At 37.1% G+C, this 7,435-nt stretch overlaps 1 pseudogene; it reads right to left on the bottom strand.

Annotated features, from left to right (window-relative positions):
- Window positions 1-2,751: 2,751 nt before the first annotated feature.
- Window positions 2,752-3,433, bottom strand: LOC127671281 (60S ribosomal protein L19-like; annotated as a pseudogene).
- Between the last annotated feature and the right edge of the window lie 4,002 nt (window positions 3,434-7,435).

The following is a 7,435-nucleotide window of genomic DNA, read 5'->3' on the forward strand; positions in this document are numbered from 1 at the left end:
TAGGACTTTGTACTTAAGAACCTGTCACTGATGTTGTTTCAGGGCACTGGTGTATTTAGGAAATAATTCTGGGAATATATTTGCTGTGTAAATGTCTAAGTGGTTAGACAAGCAGTCTCCAGTCCATATTTAAATTGTTCAAAAATTAACCTGTGGCCTGAACCTAAAAGAGACTTAAGAGTGACAGCATAGGTAGAAAAATAACATCTCAGTAGGCTCTTCTTTGAGCATTAGCCAGAGCTGAATGAATGCTGTCATTAAAGAGATTTCTCTTAACTAATCTTTTAATTGTGTGTACAGTGATTTAAAATCACTGATTGGTGATGATTGATTTCTCAGACCCATTTTTGCATTCAGGTAATTGATATACTTTAATAAGAAAGAAGCTGATTAGCAAATATGCATTCAAAGCATCTAAAGTACATATATTGATTTTTATATAAAAGTAAAGCCTTTTGATTTTTTACACGGTTACTTTTAAAGGTAACTCAAGTGATGGCACATTCTGGTGATGATAGGGAGAAATAGTTTCTCAAACTTATAGAGCATCCAGGTCCTGTATCATGCTTGAATAGGGCAGATAAGAGATAGTTACAGAAGGGAAAAAAATAAGAATCAGGAAAGAAATGTAAAATATGGTGATCACAGCCTGATAACAAAGGCTCATGTTTGAAATTTTATATTTCCTTTCTTTTGTTTTCAATCCATGGATGTAGCTAAGATTGTTAAATAAATATGCAAGGCAGAAATTTAAAACTGAATCTGAAAAATGGGTACTAAGCACTATCTAAGGGAGAAGAAAGTGTTTATTTTGACCTGTGTTAAAAAAAAAATGAGTTACAGATCTTCTGATGGAAATTAAAATTAAGGAGAAAGGAAATTCTGGCTCCACAACTGAATGTAAATGATTCAGAGAAATAAAATCTTTGGTTCCTTCTACAACTCACTTAGCTCAATCCCCTAGCACTCCTGCTCAAGAGATCTAACAATGGATTCTGCTGTCAACCTCGGGGAAAAAAAGAATACATTTAATTGTATTAAATACAATTAAACTGTAATTCTGCTTGAGAGGTACAGACCGTGGTGTACATTATTACATTCAAGAAAAATGTGTTTAATTTTCTAGTGAACTGATCTCATGCAAATTGAAATTGGCAAATTAAAATATTTAAACAACAAACAAACAAAGGAGAAACAGGAACAGAAACATTTCTTCCATTGCTGCTGTAATTTTTAACTGGTACATCCACTCTCAAAATCAATCTTGTGGTTCCTTAGAAAATTGAAAATAGTTCTACCTGAATACTCAGCTATACCAATCCTGGGCAAATACCCAAAAGATGCACCCATATACCATAAGGATACATGCTCCACCCTGTTTATAGTAACTTTAGTCATAATAGTCAGAAGCTGAAAACAACACAGATGTCCTTCAATGGAAAAAGTAGATACAGAAAGTTTGGTTCAGTTACACAAGGTAATTCTATTCAGCTATTAAAAACAAGGACTGCATGAAATTTGCCAGAAAATGGATGGAGCTAAAAAATATTATCCCGAGCAAAGTAACCCAGAACTAAAAGGACAGACATGGTATGTACTCTCTTATAAGCTCATATTAGCCAAAATATAATGAATGGCCATAACACAATTTACAGACTGTATGAAGTTTTACAAGAAGGAAGGCCCAAGTCAGGATACTTCAATTCTACTTAGAAGGGGGAAGAAAACAATTATGGGAGACATGTGGAAAGAAGAACTTGTGTGGGAGATGGGAGGGTAAGGGGAAACAGGATTAGGTATGGGGGACAATAGGAGAGAAGCCTCGAGGACAGAGAGAATGAATAGAAATATGCAGCTTCGGGGATGTAGGCTGGGAGGAGTGGAGGGACTTCTAGAAAGTCCCAGATATCTGGGATATCAGAGTCTTCCAGAACTCAACATGGATAACCTTAGCTGAAATGCCCAACAATGGGAAGATGGAACGTGAATCGACCAACTCTAGTAGGCAAATAGGGTCCCTTGGGGTGGGAAGGGGCCACACATCCATCTTCAAAATTTTGGGCCCAGAATTGTTTCATGTCTAAAGGAAATGCATGGACAAAAATGGAGCAGAGACTGAAGTACAGGCCGTCTACTGACCAGTTCAGCTTAGGGTCCATTTCACAGGTAGGCAGCAAGCACTGACACTATTATTGATGCCATGTTGTTCTTGCAGACAGGAGCCTAGCATAACTCCTCCAAACGTTTCTACCTGCAGCTGACTCGGACAGATGCAAATACTTACAGGCATCCTTTGGACTGAGGTCAGGGACCCCTATGAAACAGGGAGAAAGATTGAATGAGCAGAAGAGGATGGCAATGTCATCGGAAGAACATTATAAACTTAACTGGACTCCTGAGAGTTTTCAGAGACTCAATCACCAACCAAAGAGCACTCATGGGCTGGGCCATGGTCTCTGGCACATATGTAGTACAGGACTGCCTTGACAGACTTCTGTGGGAAACAGTGCATCTAATTCTATAGAAATTTGATGTCCCAGGGGAGGGGGATGCTGGATGACTGGGAATCAGAAGCACCCTTTCATATGTAAACGAGAGGGTGTTGAGATGAAGAATTCTGGAGTGAGGACCAGGAAGTGAGGCAGTACGTGGAATGTAAATAAACAAAATAATGTAATTAAAAAAACAAGAAAAAAGGTTAATAAAATACTAGCTCCTATTTCTTTTTTTTTTTAATGGACAAAGGCTTGTTTATTTTAATGACTGACCCACGTGAGACCACAGCCAGGCCACTCTGTACAGACTTGAGGGTCTCTTCCTGGACAGAGTCTTGATGATCTCTTCCTTCCTGGCCTGGAGACACTCCTCCCGGCTTCAGTGCTTCCTTGGTTTTAGACCTATGAGCCTCAGCCTGGTCAGCCAGCAGCTTCTTGCAGGCCTTGTCTGCCTTCAGCTTGTGGATGTGCTCCGTGAGAATCTGCTTGTGTTTGGATACATTCATTCCCTTTGACCTTCAGGTACAGGCTGTGATACATGTGGTGGTCAATCTTCTTAGATTCCCGGTATCTTCTGAGAAGCTGGCACAGGATCCTCATCCTTCTTATCTAGGTTATCTTCCTGGGCATCCTAGAGCTGGCTGTACCCTTCCTCTTCCCTATGCCCAGATGCCTGCCCTTCGGTCGTGCCAAAGTGTTTTTCTGGCAGTGAGCCCTGGAATGGACAGTCACAGGCTTCCTTCTGGATGATCAGCCCAGTTGATTAGCTTTCTGCTCTGCTGATGGGAGTTGGCATAGCCATTTCATTGGTCTCATTGGGGTCCAACCAGACCTTGTTTTACCCACAGCGGAGGACACTAGAGGCAAGCCTCTTCTGTAGTCTGAGCATGCTCATGGCTGTGGACTCAGCAGTCAAAGGAAGACTCTCCTATTTTTCTAACTGCAGATTTCTGCCTGCCAGTAAGGGAAACTGGCTGAAAAATTATCTTGCTATCTTATAATATGTTAATCTATAACTAGTTTGTTGTTTTCTCTACCTATACTATATAAAATTTCTTGTGAAGTTATTGGGAACATAGTGTTTACTTTTTTCCATAGTCATTCACTAGAAGAAAACTAAAACAAAATATTTTACTTCCTGAAAGATTTTTCTGGGCTACATGAGTGATAGGAGAAAGACTAAAGTGGTTGGAACATTGTACTTTCCACCCATCAAATATGAGTATGCATGCATATGTGTAAACTGTGTAGGAGTATATTGTACTTTCCACCATCAAATATGTGTATGCATGCATATGTGTAAACTGTGTAGGAGTATATTGTACTTTCCACCCATCAAATATGAGTATGCATGCATATGTGTAAACTGTGTAGGAGTATATTGCATATGTGTAAACTGTGTAGGAGTATATTGAAACTTCTTACTTTCCAACTTTATGTATGTATGTATGTATGTATGTATGTATGTATGTATGTATGTAAATGTGTGTGTTTGTATGTGTAAACTGTGTGTCTAAGAGTGTGTTGGAACTTTGCTCCATCTATCATATCTCTACATATGTATATATGTAAAGATGTCTGGGTATGTTTTGGAGTCTGCTTCTTCCACCAATTATGTGTACATATGAATGTGTATTATGTGAGAAATAGTTGGAATCTGTCTGTTAGAACTTTGTGACATCTACACACTAGTATGTGAATATATATGTGTGTGTGTGTGTGTGTGTGTGTGTGTGTCTGTGCATATATCTATATATGTGCATGTGCTAAATGCTTGGAGCCTGCCTATTGCAAATTTGTTCCATACACCCACTAGTATGTGTATATGTATATATATGCATCTGTGTATATGCATATATTTGTGTCCCTACCTGTAGGACAGTCAACAGGGTCCTTGGACCACCTAGGAGAAAGTGAGAGACAAGAGACGTGAGAGACGGACAGCAAGACAGTATTCTGATCAAACTGTCAAATTTTATTTTTCACATGAGGCAATATAAAGGGAAGCAAGCAGGATGTAGGGAGGGGTGAAGGGGGAACAATGTCATGGGGCTGGCATCATTTCTTAGAAACAGGGGCAGAGGAAACAAAAGATGAGTGAAATGAGCAAGATGTAGGTGAGAGTGCGGTTATTGGCCTTAACTATGGGCATGCTGTGGTGCTTGGGAATGACCACAAGAACCACAGTTGTGAATGCAGAGAAGCACAAGGAGATTAAGTAAAGTGCCATCCCCAAGGGTTCTTCATAGCTGAGAAATACAACAGCTTTAGGAATGCAGTGATTCTGTCCTGTGTTAGCATATTTTTCCTCTGGACTGTGGACACAATAATCCACATCTAATGGAGAAATGAAGATATTGTTACTGCTGATTTAGTAATTTTACTGACGGGATATTTCATTTAAGCATGTAGAAGGAATGTTGCAATATATGAGTTTGGTTGGTTAGAACACATTGAATGTCACTGTTACATGAAATAATTTATTCCATTTTTTAGTGGTGATTATCATTAGGTAAATGAAGGCAACAAATGTTTTTCGTCTATTTTACTATATTGTTTTGATCATTTCTCACTGATGTCTATATTTATGAGTGTGTTTACATATAAAAGTAACAGAAGTTATCATTAACTTGAGAATGATTAGGTTTATATAGGGGAAGCATGAGGGTGAGAGTGAGACTTGAAATTTATACAAATACAATACTGATGTTTGTAACTGCAAAAATAATTTAAAAAATTGTTCCAAGTTTTGTCCTCTTATGACTGTAGTAATACCACATTCCTAGGTCTTTTCATAAAGAGGCAGTAAGCCTATTGCTGAAGGTAAAAAGTTCTGCAATTCCCACCTTTGTATATGTGTAGGAAATCTGAATGCCATTGCATTGAATCATTAAATGTTTGCAATAAGGGATAATGTATTTCCAAGATTAGAAGTCTTTTACATGGAACAATGCATTTGTGGAGAGCCGTTATTATTTTATTTGTTTAAGGGTTTAGGAATTTAGCTTGGTTGTGAGCAAAATGTATTGCTTTTGGAGAATACTTGAGTTTCTCAAGTTCACAGGGTCAATGTCATGTGTCTCCAAACATTCTTGTTGAATTACTTATGTGTATGTTTAATGTAGAACTGCATGAGTTTCACAAAGCAACAGGTAGGAATTGGTTACCTCCTACTGTTTGATGGGTACTGAGGATAAACCTACACCATCATACTTAGTGGGAAAGGATTTAACTACTAAGCCATCTTACTAGCAATAAATGTCCTTTTAGGATATAACTTCAAATATACAGATTGACACAAAAAGGACCAGAAAAACAACATGCCTAATATTTGTATTTATTTCATCCTTACTAAAGAGTTATTTGACTAACATGGGCTATGCTAATGCCAATGTCATTTGAAATTTGTGGCTAATTCCTTTCAAAACAAAACAATATCAATGTGTTCTATTGTGAAAATGCTAATATAATTATGAAAGGGGTAAGTAAAACTCCTGTTAGCAGCATATGTCTTCTTTTCATTAGATGCCAACTTCTGTGTGCAGTGCTAATTGTGGTCCTGGATTTAGAAAATTCGGGATGGACATAATGGCAGCATGCTGTTTTCATTTCAAACCCTGCCCAGAAATGAAATTTCTAATGAGACAAGTGAGTATTTCCTGCTGGAATAAGTTATTCAAAAGGGTTATCACCTTGATCCTATATTGGAATGCTGAAGTAGTTAAAAATCAAAGTTTAAAAATGAAATATATCTCTGTCCTAAGTTAGTCATTATAAAAATACAATGATTTAAAATGTCCTTATTTTTAAAAAAGCAGAAATTGTCCTATATCTTTGACTCCTTGAAAATTCATACTAGATGGCATACTCTCAAATAAATAGTTTTGATAAGAAAAGTTAAGTGTACTCTACACAAGATCTCTTCTAGTATTTAATGCTCTCTAAAAATATATGTCCATCATGAATCTTTAAAGATTTATTTATTTTGCCTTGATGCATATGGTTTTTTTAGGAGTAAAGCACATACAAAACAGGGGAAATAATGCCTCAAATATAAGACAACCAAAATAACCTCAACAACATTAGGACAGCAAAACTGTCCCTAAGAAACTAAGAGGAAACACATAAACAGCAGCCTACAGCCAGTCTTATTGCATTTGTGGTTAGCAGGCATCAAGTTTCTGTATAGTGAGCAGGAAGATGGAGTCTTTCCTGAGGTAAAAAGATGACAGGGCCTACAAATGGTATGAAAACCTGAGAATGATTTAGATTGCTTAAAGTTAATTCAGGTATTTCTGAAATTAAGAAAACCTTGGCTTTAAAATGAATGTCAGGATGGGTATTTATATGCTGCATTGGAATTTTTCTAATATCTGCATGCTGAATTTGCATCCTTTGGTTTTGTTAGGTTCTGATTGCCATCTCAGAGTCTATTATCCACAGATTCATCTCGTGTTCTCCAGAAATATCATTAACCACAACTCTTCCTTTTTTTTTTTTTTTTTTTTTTTTTTGTTGTTGTTGTTGAAAATAGGTCTTCCTTTGCAGAATTAGTAGATCTTAACTTCCTTTGTAGATCAGGGCACACGATTTTCCTTCTTTTACTGTATTTATTTTTTAATTATCCATTTTCACACTAACTGAAATTTTAAAGACTGTTTTTAGGGCGAGTTCTGAACATGCATTTTGTTGTCCATATTCTGCTCATTTCATTTAAGCCAGAGCATCCATTACAGCCTGGGTTTGAGTAGAGCCAATGCAAAAGTCTGACTGACCACAAATGGAGAGAGATACTACTGACTCATAATTCAAAAGATGTAGATTAAAGACATGTGCCACTACAAAATCTCGGTCTCATTTCTGATTTTAGTTGAAATTCTTTGATTCTCCTATTCATGTAGTACAATATCATCAACAGGTTTGACATAGAAATCTTCATT

Source organism: Apodemus sylvaticus, chromosome 20, assembly GCF_947179515.1.
Source record: "Apodemus sylvaticus chromosome 20, mApoSyl1.1, whole genome shotgun sequence".
NCBI lineage: Eukaryota > Metazoa > Chordata > Mammalia > Rodentia > Muridae > Apodemus > Apodemus sylvaticus.